The sequence below is a fragment of the Tachypleus tridentatus genome, chromosome 8 (genome assembly GCF_004210375.1).
Source record: "Tachypleus tridentatus isolate NWPU-2018 chromosome 8, ASM421037v1, whole genome shotgun sequence".
Classification (NCBI taxonomy): domain Eukaryota; kingdom Metazoa; phylum Arthropoda; class Merostomata; order Xiphosura; family Limulidae; genus Tachypleus; species Tachypleus tridentatus.
In genome coordinates, this window is record NC_134832.1 from 60,197,578 (window position 1) to 60,216,041 (window position 18,464).

The 18,464-nt window shown below is 35.3% G+C and overlaps 1 long non-coding RNA gene across 11 annotated transcripts in view; it reads right to left on the bottom strand.

The window, feature by feature from the left end:
• LOC143222472 (uncharacterized) overlaps positions 1-18,464 on the bottom strand; it is a 131,470-nt gene that overhangs the window by 8,058 nt on the left and 104,948 nt on the right. For 6 of the 11 annotated variants that reach the window (XR_013012262.1, XR_013012259.1, XR_013012252.1 and 3 more), the window contains exon 3: positions 13,895-14,175. The exons of 3 other annotated variants lie outside the window; for them this stretch is intronic. This is a non-coding gene — a long non-coding RNA (uncharacterized LOC143222472). Of the gene's footprint in view, positions 1-13,894; positions 14,176-17,303; positions 17,746-18,464 lie in introns of those variants that run through there. 2 more of the 11 variants (XR_013012256.1, XR_013012255.1) reach the window with 2 other exon arrangements.

Below are 18,464 nucleotides of genomic sequence, written 5' to 3' on the forward strand. Positions count from 1 at the left end.
ACTTCGTCTACGTTTTCAACATATTCGTGTGTGTTAAAATAATTCTGTTAAGTTCATATGCTCTTTCCCCTCACCTTCCCCCCTTTCATTAGGTTTACAGAGAAAAAATTACTAGATTCACTTGTTTCCTAGAAGTTACTGTTTGTATTTGACAGAAGGAACTCGGTGTATTTGGTTCGATATCAAATCACCAGGCGGATGCGTGAAATATCGAAACGTGACTGGCAGAGATTAAAATATGTCATCGCACAGATGTGACCTGATTAGTGTCAGAACGGCTTCATGTGAAAGAAAATAGTAAAATGAATTAAAAATATCTGAAAAATATATGTTAAAATCCGCCCACTGCGGTCTTTATAGAGATTTAGCTTAGAAACTTTTTTGCTAGAAAATTATCTTTAGCTGTTTGTTTTATCATATCCATAAGTTTCTAATCTCTACCACTGAGTTAGTTGTTGAAGTAACCACAGAGAAAAACTGTTAAACTAAGGGGTTATAGAAGTTAGTTTCCAAGATAAATCTCTATAAAGACCACAGTGGGCGGATTTTGACATATATTTTGCATTCGTACAAGTGAAGTGGTCTTTTCAAAAGATCCTCTCTCAGATATAGAGTCCAGTTCTGTCTCTGTACCCTAGAGGGAAGGCGGATATATGTGTCATAAATTTTGTGCTCATTTTTATGCCCAAGCTTATAGATACCAATTATTTATACCCCGGGGTATCTGATCATATGTAAAGCGTAATGTTTTGTTTTGTAATGTAGCACAGTTATTTTTACCACTTGTAATACCATGAAAACATTATTATTTCAGAACAATTACATGCCCATAATAATACGGCTGTATGTAAAGTGAAGCTAATCATAGGAATTAGGATTTCCTTAAAAAGAACAAAACTAGCTAGCAACATTAGTAGCAACTAGTGGTTGTAAATTAGCTTGGCATACAAATAGGACCATAAATGGAGAAGCTTAAAATAATTAAACCAGGAGTTTACGACATGTGAAGAATGTGCTTTATAGTTTCCATCATCTTTTGTTTTTAATAAGATAAACATAAGATTGTGAACAGAACACACGCCTGTGTTTTGTATTGAAGAACCAATACGCTGACAATAAACCAGAGAAGAGGTCTAATGACAGTTCACTGTAATATTAAGAATACGCTGCTGCATACTGAAACACACCTGGGCTTTGTAGAGATTATACAATGAAAAATTATCTAACTGTTCCGTCTTATCTTCGAGTAAAGTTTATTGTGTTGTTTGTTTGTTTTTTAGAATTTCGCACAAAGCTACTCGAGGGCTATCTGTGCTAGCCGTCCCTAATTTAGCAGTGTAAGACTAGAGGGAAGGCAGCTAGTCATCACCACCCACCGCCAACTCTTGGGCTACTCTTTTACCAACGAATAGTGGGATTGACCGTCACATTATAACGCCCCCACGGCTGGGAGGGCGAGCATGTTTAGCGCGACACGGGCGCGAACCCGCGACCCTCGGATCACGAGTCGCACGCCTTACGCGCTTGGCCATGCCAGGCCAGTTTATTGTGTCTATATTGGATGTTGTCATTACTGCAGTTAGGTTAGACATCGAACACTTGACAAAATGTTCGATATTTTAATTTTATTTTTATATTTTTATGACTATTGCCACCATCCTGAGTTTTTGACCTACTGACCACAAGGGAGGGACACAGCTAGTCAACAGCAAACTATTAATAATCATCCAAGCTGAAAGACTTTCTGTTTTTGACCTACTGACCAGAAGGGAGGGACACAGCTAGTCAACAGCGAACTGTTACTAACCATCCATTCTTTTATGAAGAAAATTACATGGAATTTTCCTTGTCGTTAATGTTTACATTACTGTAAGATATTGACAGTTTCTGTCCTTAGAAATTTAATGCTTAAATTATGAAGACGTAGAGTAAAATACGGTGACATTGTGTACTATACGCAGAATTATGAAGTATAATATTTATATTATACGACCAAGATACATAGGAAAAAGTTTATGGTATGCCTAAGTCAAGATAAACAACTTTTACTCTGCCAGATGTTTGTTTGTTTTTTTCAGTTTGGTTTGTTTTGAATTTCACGCAAAGCTACTCGAGGGCTATCTGCGCTAGCCGTCCCTAATTTAGCAGTGTAAAACTAGAGGGAAGGCAGGTAGTCATCACCACCCACCGCCAACTCTTGGGCTAATGTTTTACCAACGAATAGTGGGATTGATCGTAACATTATAACGCCCCCATGGCTGAAAAGGTCAGCATGTTAAGTGTGTCGGGGATTCTAATCCGCTAATTACCAGTCGAGTGCCTTCACCACCTGGTCATGGCGGGACTTTTTGTTCTGAGCGTAAAACTACATTTGTTCTACGTCCACCGCGGGCATAACCTGCCTTCTTACAAATAAACTTTATTTTCTAAATAAGAATAATGTATTGCATTTGTTTGTTTTATTTGTTTATAATTTCATCGTTAAAGCGTCAGTTTTTTATAAATATTTACTTCGAAACACTTTAAATTTGAAACGCGACGTGGATAAATAATCTTCACCCATCTCGTTGACATAGTGGCTAGTGTGATCTGACTGTGAACCCGAATGTTTAAGGTTCTTGAGCCATTATCCCTAAAACGTGCTCCGTACTCTCAGGCAGTGACGATCAACTCCCATTAGTGGGCCAGACAAGGGTACACCCAAAGAGTTTACGTTGGTGCTATTGATTGATCGATTTGCCTAGAGTTCTAGACTCAGTGTCGTTAAAAACACTGTATTTTTCAGCTGTGGGTGCGTTATAAAAGTGGCAGTTAACACTGTTATTTGGTTCAAATGAACTGGACATCGCTCTTGTGGTTACAACCGGCACTTGTTTGCTGTCCATATGATCAATACCTGGGGCTATACCTAAATCCTAAGTCTCTGGACGTGGTCGTTTTAAACAGTCCAAGTGGACATGAAGTGTTGTTTAGGTTGAAACTTGTAGTTCTACTGATGTGATGAACCCATAATAAGACTCTCCAGATTTGCTGTAACAGTCGAAGAATTGAAAATTTCCTGGTGAACTGATGGGTCATCGAAAACAGATTTGTTTTTTTAAGCGCTACTTCCCATTAACAGCTTGGACCCTGGATGAACAACAAACGTATAATAACACTACTCTTTAAAAAATGTGCGAATTATTCTCAGTATATAGTGGTTTAAGGTAGGTGTTTTGCTAAAACAATAATAAATGCAATAAACGTTTAATTATAAATGAAAACTTTCGCACGATGTACTTTTGTTTCGTTTGTGAGTTGTGTAAATAATACTATACAGGCTATGCTGCATTCAGCGCAGTGCCCCACTAGGATTTCAGCAATCCTTCTGCGATATCATTGGTTGGACAATATAAAATAATCATCTCGAGCCTCTTCTGATCGCCAAACCGCTTTTGCAGAGTTCTAATAATCTTTAAAATATACTCTGATGCATTCAGCTCGCCAGAAGAAATGGCAAACAGTATCAAAGTATACACCACACATTCGCATACTAACAATATTTTGAGTGTGTGTGCTGTAACCAACAGATGAAGGTGTTGTCAATAAATGATTTAAATATACTGGTGATATTAAGAGTCTGGAGGCTGCTGGCTGTGAGGAGATGGCCACTCTTTGCAACGAATTTCAATTAATTGATAAGTTGGCTGAATAAATGGCTTACGGCTTTTATTTACATAATTAATGCAAGAGGTATAATTTTGATGGGAATAACCTTAACAGTATTGTGGAAGAAAAAGATCTTGTTTTTCTAGTTTATCAGTTTCTTAAGCCATCCAGTTGGTTGCTGCCACTACAAGATAAGTAACTGAATAAGAATTAAAGGAGCTGTAGTTTTGGTTAGGCTACATTTGGAGTGTTGTATTCAGTCTCGGATTTCTTGTTTTAGAAAGGACACAGAAGGGCTTCAGAGGAGGGCTACTAGAAGGGTCGTCACAGAAAATCTTTGAAACTGCTTTCTTTAGTGAAAATAAGAGTAGGAGGGAATCTGGCTAGAGTGTTTAAGATTTCTAATGGAAATGGTAGTATTGGTTCATCATGTTTATTTGTTTTTATTTCGTAGTTAGTGATGGGAATGGTAAGACTAGGGGATACAGATACAAATTACGGCAGGGTTGGTATTATTTTCAACTAAGACAGCGTTATTTTTTTGGTAGGATGGTTGATTTTTGAAGGGTTTGTTTTCTGATATAGTAGATAAAGTTAATTTAAGGGAGTTTAAGAGAAGGCTTGAATGATAAATATTTGAATGACAAAGGCTGGTCTTGATTTTTTATTTTAAGTTCGAAGTTTAGTTTAGTGGTTGTGACAGCCTAAACAGACAAATAAGTCTCTTGTTGTCCTTAAAATTACATAATCATATATTTTAGTCTTTTCAGCGACTGGAAAAGATGAGGTAATTAGTACCCACTATATTTGGTAATAAGCAACGTTTACCTTACAATGCAATTTAGTTTCAAAGAAAACCCACTTAAGTTTTTTTTTGGAAAATAAATTTTGTTATTCCAATGCTAATGTTTGATTTACGTTTGCAAGAAGATCGAAGAAGTATTACAGCTATTTCTGTGCTATTATAAGTAATTTTTGGTTTATAATGTTACGGTACGTCATTGTAAGAGCTAGCATCGTTTCATATTTGCAATTCTATTTTCTTATTTTCTTTTCTATATTTTTTGTAAAGCTGTTTTACGGTAATCTTTCTTGTGTAGCACACTTTAACACGATACCTATTACACTGTTGCTTTCTGTATACGCGTTCCACCTGCCTGTGTAATTTTAATACTCTTACAGCGTACTAAGTGAATATTGTGTATCAGTTATGCACTGGTCCGTATCCAATTCGCAACGGTTCCAAAAAAAACACAAAAAAAACATGTATACACGAAAAAAAACACTGTGGCTACAAAAGCTACCGCTAATATATAATACTTTATATCTTGTGTAGTTTTTGTTGTTGTTTGCTAGATAGCAGCTTGAAGAAATAATATCTTAATAAATTTCTCTTTTCGTATTCTTTAAATTGAGTCACAACTTTTTAAATAAAAATATAAAGAGTAGTGAAGGTCATAGGAGTCTATAATAGCTACCTGGTTACATAGTTTTACTTCGTTACGTCTTCTAGCGCGTTTCGAAGCGGATCCAGAATGAAATATGTGTGATATTTACAACGCGGACACCCCCTTCTGACTACCTGTGTGGCCCGAACTACGTTATTTCTATCACTTGATCCTAATTGGTTTAGTTTTATTTTATTTGTCGTTTTCTTCAGTAATTTAAGTTCGTCGTAAACGACTTAAGCCAAAGTATAGGATTATTTCATGAAATGACTTTAAGATATATAATATCTTGTCACTAATGTTGGGGTTTTTTAATAAACATACACAATATATTTAGTTCACCATTGAATCTTTACTTTGTTTTACATCATAAAAACAAATTTTCGGTTGAAAATCATTACACTAAATACAATAAACCATGGTGTTTGTCCCCCTGCCCCCAAGTGGCTCAGCGGTATGTCAGCAGACTTACAACGCTAAAAACCGGGTTTCGATACCCGTGGTGGACAGAGCACAGATAGCCCATTGTGTAGCTTTGTACCTAATTAAAAAAAAATTGACTGTGATTATATGTAGTTACTCACACTGGTTTTCTAATTGATTCTATTGACGGTTGAAAAAAAACAAACTTAACAATGAGGTTTGCAATGAATTTTTTTGTGTTGTATGTTTTGTATTGTATACTTTGTATTGTATGTTTTGTATTATTTGTATTGTATTTCAAATTAACGTTCGTTTAATAAAAGTTGTGTTAAGGGTATTATACGGAGGATTACACTATGTAACAAAATTTTTAATTTTTCTTGTTCCTGGGCAGAAAATGTTATTTCCCAATTGCTTATGCCTAAGGTAAATGGAAAAGACCTATTTTTCTCTTCAAACTTTGCTTTTGTGAGACTTCTTCCCTAAGGTGTCTGAGGCAAAGGTCAAAGCTGGTGTCTTCGTTAGACTACAAATAAAGAGGACTCTGGAGTGCACAGAATTCCCCAAGAAGCTCAGTAGGAAGGAAAAAAGCTTGGGGCAGCTTTGTCGCAGTGGTTCGGAGCTTCTTGGGCAATCACAAGGCTGAAAATTATGTGGAAGTAGTTGAGGCTGTGTTGAAGAACTACGGCAAAATGGGCTGCAGGATGCCCCTGAAAGTCCATATCCTTGACGCTCATCTTGATAATTTCAAGAAGATCATGGGAGCATACTCAGGAGCAAGACGAGCGCTTCCACCAAGATATATTGGACCTTGAACGCCGCTACCAAGGAGCGTATAACGAAAACATGATGGAAGAGTCTATTTGGGGACTGATACGTGAAAGTGATTTACATTACAGTTTCAAATCTAAAAAAAAAACTACTCATTTCTAAACATTTTTGTATAACTTTAGTATAAATACATGTAAATCTTAATTCATATGTTGTTTTATTCAGACCTTATGTAAATGAAAATGTACAAATTTGCCCGTTTTTACATAGAAAATATGTTAATTTCTAAATTTAATTATTCAGGTCACAAAAGCAAAGTTTAAAGGGAATAATGGCCATTTTCTGTACTTTTACAACATAAGTAATTGAGAAATAACACATACTATCCAGGAACACAATCTGTGTTACATAGTGTTATTTCTGAAGAAATTTGCTCTGTTTTTACACGTACTATTTTCAGTTTTTGTGCTTTATTTATTGTTTTTCATTTGAAAATTTCGCTTTTCTTAGTACTGGTGTAAAAGTTTTTTTTTCATGGACTATTTCTAGTTAATAACTGGCGTGTGCTTCTTTGCATATTTTTAGAGTAAACCACTACTGTAAAGTTGCTTAGATACTGACGATTTTTTTCACGCACAGTCTCCTAGAAGAAATGCGTCAGATAATGTGACATGTAAATCAAATCGAGCTGCGAACACACATGTGAATAGAGAGAGGTCTTGCGCTAATGCACTTTCAACACACGTGTGAATAGAGGAATCGTATTCTAAAGAGGCTGGTATGGGTGTTGAAACTTTAATTAAAATATAGTACAGAACAACATCTCACCCTTATTTTAATTAAAGTTTGAACACCCATACTAACTTTCTTGAGAATACATTTTTCCTTCAAGTGGGTTTCTTCTCATAACGAATAGAGGAATTGCGCCGTACAGTTTCAATACGCCTGAGTGAGTAGAAGCCTTGTATTGAAAGAGTGTACAAAACACACGTATAAGTAGAAATCTTGAGGTAAATACTGGTATTGCAGTTTTCAGTAAATATCAACGAAGACTCTGTGATAATGCAGTTGCCAATACGCACGTCTGAGCAAAAACCTTGTCTTTGTGATAAAGCAGTTTTAATTAAAGTACAGCCGTGTAAGTGCGAAGACCTTGTGATAACGTAGTTTCATTACATACGTAAGAGTTGATGTCTTAGGTAATGCAGTTTCCACTACACACGAGCGAGTAAGTACCTTGTGATAACTTAGTTTCACACATATGTTAGATATTATTGCCCAACCCCCAAAATCCTGTTTAAATGAAGGAAGTACATTTTTTTTTACAGGTATTCGAAAGCTGTTTTGACGTTCCTTTACATTACCTAAAAATCAGCCATTTTTACCAGTATTATAGAATGTATCACTTCTTTCGCTTTGAGGGGACAATTCTGGCAAGAAATTCAAATGCTATGTTTAAATTACCAAGCGTGTTAAGGCGTGAAAAGATTCTCGTAATCTGAAGGTCGCGGGTTCGCATCCTGGTCGCGCCAAACATGCTCGCCCTTTCAGCCGTAGGGGCGTTATCATGTGTCGGTTAATCCCACTATCCATTGGTAAAAGAGTAGCCCAAGAGTTGGTGGTGGGTGGGTGGTGATGACTAGCTGCCTTCCCTCTAGTCTTACACTGCTAAATTAGGGACGGCTAGCGCAGATAGCTCTCGTGTAGCTTTGCTCGAAAATTCAAAACAAACAAACAGTTTGATTCTGACTTGCCCGTCAGCCCTACAGCGAGGAATACGGCCCAAAAGTACGAAACGTTTTTTTGCGATGACGGGACGCATACCCTGAACTGTCAGATTCACAATTTAGCCAGATACCACATACACACACACAATTAAGATATGTTCATCTTGAATGCATAACCTGGTTGAAAGTCTTATAAACGCGTCATTTTAAACTTTAATCTTCTGAAAATAAACGAGCTTTCTACACCAAAAGACATTTTCTGAAACCAAGAGCTTGTTGTTACAGTAGCGATGACTAAGAACTCCTAGTAGACGAGAGGTCCTTGCATGGATAAGTTTACAAACACCAAATGGGTCTTGACAGTTTAGAATTAAGGGGTTCGTCTCATACAGTTGAATGTAAAATGATAACTATCTATGAATGGATTCTCTGTGCAACTTTTTTGTATCATTATAAAATACACGTACAATGAGTAAGAACTTGTGGTTTATCCTGGGTACATATGAATACCCAAATCCCGAGAGAGAGAGTATATTTATCTGCTGAGAGTCACATGTAAGTGAAGGTTACATGTAAGGTACATAAACACTGGAACACACAAAAAACACAAAACATGGGGCTTTGTGATTACCAAACATGTAAGGTAAATATACAAAAAACACAAAACATGGGGCTTTGTGATTACCAAACATGTAAGGTAAATATACAAAAAACACAAAACATGGGGCTTTGTGATTACCAAACATGTAAGGTAAATATTAGTTTGTTTCATTAAGTAAACCCAGGGCAGATTCCTCTTACAAGGAAAAAAAAAATAAAGATATGACATGCGAGATGTCGAAAATAAACAATATTGTTTATTTATTTTATTATTATTATTTTTGCAATTCGCAGAAAACAAGTAAGAAAACAGTTAAGTTGCGATAAACCAAAGCTATGCGATCATAAGTCAAGAATTTCTATCGCTTCAAGATTCATTTTATGAAACTGATTTCCGTTTCTTTTTATTTCAGGTAACTAAATGACTCAATTTGGATTTTCTAGTCGTCTGCTCACTTAATGATCGTCTGAAGATGAAACTCGTGAAGCCACGTGTCAGAATTTTAACTGTGATTAAGACAGTTGTCTCAATATTTCTGTTGAACGTACATTGTAGTTCTAAACCTCAATTACAAACATTCCACGACACGCATTTTAAAAGACAACTTGTCTTCTCGTTCAATGCGAAAAATACGGGCGTGGATGTCGCAACCAATCAATCCCACGTGTTTTTCTGTATACCTGAGTTACCGACAATGTTCAGTAATAAGTAAGTAAGTACAGGATTGGATAAAAAAAAATAGAAACACCCTGTGGAAGTAATTTAATAACATGGGGTTCCACCTGTAGGTGTCATAATTGCCTCGGTTGTTTATTGGAGGATAATCTCAAAGGTATGATGAGAAGTTAGGTTCCATTCCTCGAGGATTCTGATTAATGGAAGTGTTATTTAATCATGTCTCTCCGAACCACCTTTCAACCAATGTTATTTGATAACACTTAAGGATAACCTTCGTGCTGTAATAATCTTCAATTTATTGTTTCTCTTACAAGGCCGAAAAGCTGTGCAGCTCTAGTTACAAAAGCACTCAGTATCCGGACTTCTACAAACTGTCCTTTTTGATAAACACTTTGATCACACTTCTTCACCACGTAGTTTGAGTACTTTAATAAGAATACAGTTTACACTTGCTTAAATAATACAAGTCACCTGTCTTAAAAGTCACTGAAACTGATCATCCAGTTGACGATCTAGTCAATTTAACATCTTCTGAGGAAGAACAGGCGCATTTTAAACCAGTTTTTAACGTGTTTGGGGCAGTACTGAATTATAAGACACTGCTTATTAACGTTTCCTACATAAAATCGTGACATTTACCATGTGCTAATATTTATGAACCTCTGTCCGAACATGTAAACACTGTATTAATTTTAACAGTGCCTTCATTCTTTTTCCTTACTGTTTATTTTTTTGGCACAGTTTTGTTGTTGTTGTAAAAACTGTGATAGAATCAGGATTTTAATAACATGTCAATGATGAAGAAACCCAGGATTTTAATAACATGTCAGTGATGAGGAAACAAACGTTCTTTATAACCAATAGAACTTACTCTATCTTAACGTTGTATTACAATAACAAACCTTCGTCGTTATTCATAAAGAGTAAACGGTGTTTACAAACCTTTGCTGATAGTTATGCAAACAGCAGAATGTTTACAAACCCTTTCCAGTGTTTATAAATCGTGACTCAAAGCGAGACTACGCGACATTGGTTTTACTCTCGAAGCAGTGTTTTGTGCGCAGAAACGTTATATGAAATCTTTTTTTCTTTAACTTACACTGATAAGTAGGTTTTGTTAGGGGGTGGACAGTAATGTTTTTCTTTAACAAATATTATTTTATAATGTTTACATTATTCCAACAGATTCTTGAGTTCTGTATGTTTTATTTATTTCCAGTGTCACTTAGCTCAGGTTACAGAAAACAAATCGTTTACTATTTCTCTGCTGAACCCTAGTATTGGGCAAAAGAACTTGTCGGCACTGGATACGGCAAATAGAGTGTGGTTAATATGTTATCATTGTCTCGTCTTCTTTGCTTTCGCTCTCAAGCTGTTAGAATTTCCAGGAGACAAAAAATAAAAACACACACATAAAACACTTATACGCCTGTTATCCCATGTTATTCCGGTTTCTATGTCTTGCTAAAAATATTTCTATTTTTAAAACTTTAGAACAGGAAGACTACAGTGCCATCAGCTTTCGAACATCGTGAAAATCAGAAGTATTATTAAAAGCACAACAATTCAAAAACTTAAAAAATTATATCAGATCTGGGACCTTTACGAAAACGTTTCGAAGCGTATGTTTAAATTAAGACATAGTTTGTTGACACGTGGCTTCCTTCAACATATTTACGTTTGATCCAAATGCAAGACGACCCAACTCGAATTGGATATCCAATATTTTTTTATAAATTTCAAAATTATTTTATAAGAGTTTTTGAAGACAGCGATACGATCGTTCCTCAAATTACCGATTCGCTCGACCTTTCAGCCGTGGGGACGTTATAATGTAACGGTCAATCCCACTAATTCGTTGGCGAAATAGTAGTCCAACAGTTGCCAGTGGGTGGTGATGACTAACTGCCTTCTCTCTTGTCTTACACTGCTAAATTACGGACGACTAGCGCAGAGAGCCCTCGTGTAGCTTTACGCGAAATTCAAAACCAAACAAACAAACCGATTTGTTCTTATTAATATCGTTTATTACCATTAGGGGTCCACAAGTGCAACAAGTGGGTGAAATCTCTTACTTTGTGTATAAAGTACAGAGAGGGAACCAGCGGTAGTTAATGGAAGTAACTGTAATAGCCGTGATCTTTTATTATTGCACTTTGACGAACTAGGTTATGAAATTACTAGGAAATTAGTCCATAAAGAGCTTAGGAAATGTATTTAGAAATACGATGAGGGCTTTATGGACCAACGGTAATTTTGGGGTTAATAAATTCATTTCTACGGAACCAAAATTGCGACCTCTTTCTTTTCAAATAGCGAGAATTTACATACAACCTCTCATTTTTTTTTAAAATATTCTTTAGTCATATCTGAGATACAAAGAAATGTCAACAACGCTAACATTTCAAGTTTCTTTCGAAAATTTTACTGAATACCGGTATTGTAAGTGACTGATGTTTTATAGATTAAACCAGATAATTTGGAATATCGACAAAACCACTTGTACATAAAACTTGCAAGAGTAACGTCGCGAAAGAGGGCACAAACAAGCGGGGAGGTCGGTAGCAAAAAAAGTGTAGCCAACGTCAAACGAAAGTGACGTTTACTGTTGCGCGTAGAACGGGTACCTTTGAATCAGATGTACTGTTTACGTGGTAAGTATTAAATTAATCATTGTCAGTATTATTGATGTTTTCAGTAAAGAGTTTTTAGTTATTTTAAACCAAAATACCTTCGGGCCTCGTATCAGCAGGATTACTGAATTATGACAAATAATACGTTTCTCCTGTATGTCATAAATAGTGGTCTTAGAATTTGCCGTTAATACAATTAAAATGTTAAATGCAAATATTTAGTCATAAAAAGTTCCAATTATTTAATCTTATATTGATATCATATTTTTGAGTGATTTTGAACCATGATTTCAATTAAATAGATATTTGGTCCAGTTTATATACAAGATGTTTTGAAATGCGAAAACCACAACGGGCTATCTTCTATGCCTATTAAGGGGATTCGAACTTCGGATTTTAGCGTTGTATCTTTGTAGAGTTATAATTTAAAGCACTTTCCGAATTTAACTTGACAATCAAGAGTTACTAAATCAGTTATTCAGAACACAGAAGTTTTTATTATAAGATACTCTGCTATCGTAACAAAATACTTAGGCCTACTTGATTGGAGATATTAAACCTTAAAGGCTAACGCGAGTCATCAAAGGACGTGTTTTATTCTTGGAAGAACTTAACGATCGAGCTTGTTTTACAATACCCTATATTGAAAGTCGAGATGATATGTACTTATTGACTTTCTGACCTTCCATTTTTCTGTAAAGGTTCTCTTTGTTGTCACTGAGCTAGGTGCAATGGTTCATTTTACTTGTTTTTAAAATGTTTTAAATGACTGAGCTAAATGACTTCTACATACAAGTAATTTATAAATAGATTACAGAGTTTAATATATTATATTAAAACGGTGTTCAATAAAAAAACAACCACTTACGTGACGATCACCATCGAAATAAAGTTGCAATGAAACAGTAAGTTTTTGACATTGTTTGGCATTACGTAGGTTTTGTGATGCTTCAAACGGAAATTGAACGCTTTTAGGAACGGTATGAAAAGCTTTTTCCAGTGCAACGTATTCATGTATTCACATGATAAAGACGTGTTTAAATTTGTGACTTAGAATTTCCAGAATGTAGTAAATATCCATTATACTTAATGATATTAAAAATAGAGGAATGAGGATCAATCTGGGACGCCGAGACGATCAAGAAAGAGACCTGTACCAAATAATAATATACAAATACAAAGGTCAGTGAAAAAAATCATTCTCATGCCCTAGACAACAGTAAGTAACGTAATCAAGAAGAATTTCTGTCTACAAAATTAACACAAGTAACAGGTATAAAAGCTGCTCCCACGACATATCAGCTCAGCCATCACATACCTTAACGAGCTGGAGAATGAAACGAATGTGAATGCAATTTAATATGAAGACATAGCGTTAATTGGACGGACACAGAACCATAGGTTTGAAACTGGTGCTGGAAACTGTCATTCTCACATTCTAGATGCATTATAGAAATTGAACATGACTGTCTTACCATGGAGCTCTTTTCAATGGAAACTATGCTGCGGGACTGTTGTCAAGATATACGATCGTCAGATGTAGCATGACCAGATGTGGCGACATTGACTGTAACGTCATTTTGAGGATCGAAAATTGATTAAATATAACGTACTAACCTTTGCAATCTTGTTGTTTTACAAGTCATCTAATTATTAATTAATTAATTAATTATTATAAGTAGTGAGTCCGAACGATTTCTATAATTTACATATTGAATGAAATCCATAAATCACATAAGTCTTATAAGCAATTGATCTTACGTATTTCTATAGCTTATATAACTTAAAAAGTCATTACACGTGATTAATCTAATTCAATAAACTTCGTACGATTGATAGATGAATACGTTATATATTCACTTAATAATCCCATTTTTGAGGTGAATTATCTGGAGAATTCATGTCCTTAATACACACAAATAGTAGAGATACTGAAACAAAAACAAATAAACAGTACACCATTCATAGTTTTGACAATTATTTACTTTAGTATTGAATTAAGACTTGCATATAATACTTTTATCCAATAAAACATAACAGTTTAAACTTACAAAATTGTTTGATAGCTCATTATAAAGTATTGACTATTATAGCTTTTCTGATTCCAAGATAAATGTAAATTACAGCTCGTAAGAATTAGACTGGCCTCCCCCGCTAGTACAGCGGTATGTCTCCGGGTTTAGAACCCTAAATTAAGCGGTTCGATTCCCCGTGGTGGGCTCAGCTGATAGCTCGATGTGGCTTTGCTATAAGAAAAACACAAACACCAGAATTAGACTGAAATTCATTTTCGAACCACAAATACAGAACTTTAATACTTTCATATACAACCATCCTTGTGGCGTGACGAGATAGTAATGTCCCTTGCAGACTAATACGTTGACCATAAGTCAAAACTATATTCATGTATGCCTCACATAATTTACACACTCTCTTCAGGTTTGTTTATTATTGTTATAAATTCTGTGTTGTTTTTCTCTTCGTTTGTACGCACCTTCCAACACATAAATATTGGTCGAGAGAATATTCGTATTTATTTCGGATAACTATCACCACCCCAGTCATAAACTTTCTAAAAGCTTACAACGTTAACATTCAGGATTCGAGCCATGTGATGATCAAACACAGATACCCCACCGTCCAGCTGTACACTAAGAAACGAATAAACTTGTATTTTTTTTACAAAAAAATTACCTAAGGAAAACACTTCAAACTGATTGATATGGTTTTGACAGAACGTTTTCGTTGAACCTAGTCTCACTAAAATGGCCCAGCATGGCCAGGTGGTTAGAGCACTCGACTCGTAATCCGAGGGTCACGAGTTCGAATTCCCGTCACACCAAACGTGCTCGCTCTTTCAGTTGTGGGGGCGTTATAATGTTACGGTCAATCCCACTATTCGTTGGTAAAAGAGTAGCCCAAGAGTTGGCGGTGGGTGGTGATGATAAGCTGCCTATTCTAAATAAACCAAACCATACTCACTAAAATATCGTACGTGTCATATGTGTCACTGTGAAAAACATTTTGGTAATATATTCATCCTCGCCAGACTCAAGAGTAAAGAAATGCGTTAAATTTTTCCCTCGCTTAAACTTTACTCAAGTACAAAAAAACATAAAAGTTTGTGTAATTACAAATCTTTGAATAATGCAGATGGAGGCCAATAGTTTAGCTAAACGTTACTGGAAGATGTCTGGCTACGAACAACCAAGTAAACATACCCAGAAAACAGCATGGTTATGTATTGTAAGGGGTTGTTCAAACTGAACTTGAACTTTCAACTTCATGCACAATAAGATCCCAATCTGTAAGGGTTAACAAGAAGTGTAGAAAACCGTTTATAAATTAGCGCCAATGATTGAAGATTTATCTTGTTTTATGTATAATTGTTTATCAAACGTTATTTGGATTATCTATCTACCAGTAATTTGTGCTATCATTAACCATATTAGCCATTTATAATCATAGCTTATTTCTACATAGCTTAAACACTTTTGTAGGGAACATTGGAACTTTACTAAACCTTAACTTTCAGTTTTAATATACTCATGCCATTGTTCCGAAAAGCAAGATATAAATGTATAACGTCCCTAATTTAGCAGCGTGAGACTAGAGGGAAGGCAGCTAGTCATCACCACTCACCGCCAACTCTTGGGCTACTCTTTTACCAATAAATAGTGGGATTGAACGTCACATTATAACGCCCCCAAGGCTGAAAGGCCAGAATGTCTGGTGTGACTGGGATTCGAACCCTATCATATTGTTATTTTGCAAACTAGATATTGTCCTTTGTCACGACACGCTTCATTTGGTTTGGCTTGAAGTTAAGTTTGTTACTTTCCATGTTCTTTAGTGGTTATAGTTTATAACTTGGATCGTTTCCTGTAAAGTAATCTAAAAACGAGAATAACATTTATTCATTTGGTCTTCAGTTTATGATTACTTTTAATTTCACTATTTAAAATATTATTAATATTTTCTGATCGCGCCATTGTTAAACCAGTCCTCTAGTGGCAAGCTTCATTAATAAAGATGTTTTCACGCAAGGTATGATTAGTCGTGTTTTTGCGTATGTCTGGAAAAAATATGGAGCATTTTGGAGTAACTCGTATATAAGATATTATAACAACGTTTCGATCCTTGTTCGCTCCTCTACATAAAATTTTCTCAGCCCATACCAGCCGTTTTTACATACATATTTTTCTCTACAAGTGGGTTTTCTCGTCATCACTAACTCAGTGATTTGTTTGTTTTTGTACGATGTATATGTTTGTTCTCATTCATTGTCTGTATCTTTGTTCAGATGTTTCGTGAGGTGTAGAACCAGATGACTGCCGAAATTCCACAATTTTCTTTTTCACTTGGGTTCCACGTGCAAAACGAATGCAAATAAAACATCTTTTTACTTACACTTTGTGATCGGACTCTGTTATTGGATCAGAGTAAGAAAATAAGATACTTAATTCACTTTTTTCACAAAAAGATTTTAAAATTCAAAAACACAATAATCACAACCTAGAGTTTCTCACAAGGTTTGGTTTATTTTGAATTTCGTGCAAAGCTACACGACGGCTATCTGCTCTAGCCGTCCCTAATTTAGCAGTGTAAGATTAGAGGGAAGGCACCTAGTCATTGCCACCCACCGCCAACTCTTGAGCCATTCTTTTACCAACGAATAATGAGATTGACCGTCACATTATAACGCCCCCCACAGCTAAAAGGACGAGCATGTTTGGTGTGGCGGGAATTTGAACCCGCGACCCTCGGATTATGAGTCAAGTGCCTTAACCACCTGGCCATGCCGGGCCTTTTCATAAGGAAATCAGTTTTACAGAATTTACGTAATGAGTTATTTTAATCACGTTTAAGTTCAAATAATTCCAAAGTTTCTCTTATTATCTTTTATAACATATAACTTTATGCTAAGACTAAACGATACGATCTGCCTCCACACCGACTTTAGGGTTAGAATATTTTTAATAAATACAAATCCATTATATTTATTTGTATTTCTATTCTATATTTATGGACAAGCTACAAACGATCTTCTTTTCTGCCGTTTCTAATTTTGAACTATTGACACCAGGGGAAGGCAGAAAGTCTGCTGAGGCATTTATTGTGACGCTTATACTGAAATATATTGTCATATCACATGGATTAGAACTTGTTTGGCAATTTCTGGAAGACAGAGTTTTACCACAGTTCCAAACCGCGTCTGTTTGACTTATATCCTGTAAATACAAAGGAATTACACCAAGTATATAATAAAATAATAATTATAAATTAGTTTTCTAATTATAATTTGTCCTTATTTATCACCAACTGATTAAGTTTACCAAAGTAAAGAACAAACAAAAGGAGTCCACCAGCTTACCGTAAGGTGGCACTGATAGCATTTATCAGTGCGAAGCTCAATTTCAAAAAGTACTTCCAAACCTTGCGCAGTTGAATACATATTAAGAGATCCATACTGTCTTCTTTTTACCGAAATATAGAGTAAGATATTGACGATAGCGGGGGTTTAGGACATACATGTAGAATGATCCTTCTTTAAAAACCATTGGACCAAATCTTTTAGTAAAAGTTGTGAAAAGAAATCCGGTTTGTAAGTGAAAATCATAGCTGCAAACCCCTTTGTTGGAGGACGTAAGAGACAAGCATATTACTTCATAATGGCCAAAAAAAAAAGGCTTAAAAATCTCGTGCTTTCAACATACCACTTGTTCAAGAATGCAAGTATCCAGGGGTGTTTTTATTACCAGCTGGATTACAAGTGATATTCGTGTCGCTCCCTCTTCTGTGGTTGTTGGCAAGCGGCTTTTTTTTATCGTTTCAATTACAGAAAGATTATATTTACTTCACGAAAAAGAGAAAATACGATTTTATAAAATCTGTGTGCAAGGCACCATGAAAAATAAACCACATTTGTAAAAAACGTTATAACTGCATCAAGATAATCATATTTTGGAAAGAGTGGAACCTCAACCACAATGAAATAGAAATTTAAAAAAATGTATAACTACCATGTAGGTAGAGACTCTAGCCGTACGATGTAGTAGAAGGAAACTTACGTAAAGAGATGAAGGACCGGAGACTATTTATATAGTGTTATAAAACAAAGTTTGTATAATTACTGTGAAGGACCGGAGACTATTTATATAGTGTTATAAAACAAAGTTTGTGTAATTACTGTGAAGGACCGGAGACTATTTATATAGTGTTATAAAACAAAGTTTGTATAATTACTGTGAAGGACCGGAGACTATTTATATAGTGTTATAAAACAAAGTTTGTATAATTACTGTGAAGGACCGGAGACTATTGATATAGTGTTATAAAACAAAGTTTGTATAATTACTATGAAGGACAAGGGACTACTTATATAGTGTTATAAAACAAAGTTTGTATAATTACTATGAAGGACAAGGGACTACTTATATAGTGTTATAAAACAAAGTTTGTATAATTACTGTGAAGGACCGGAGACTATTTATATAGTGTTATAAAACAAAGTTTGTATAATTACTGTGAAGGA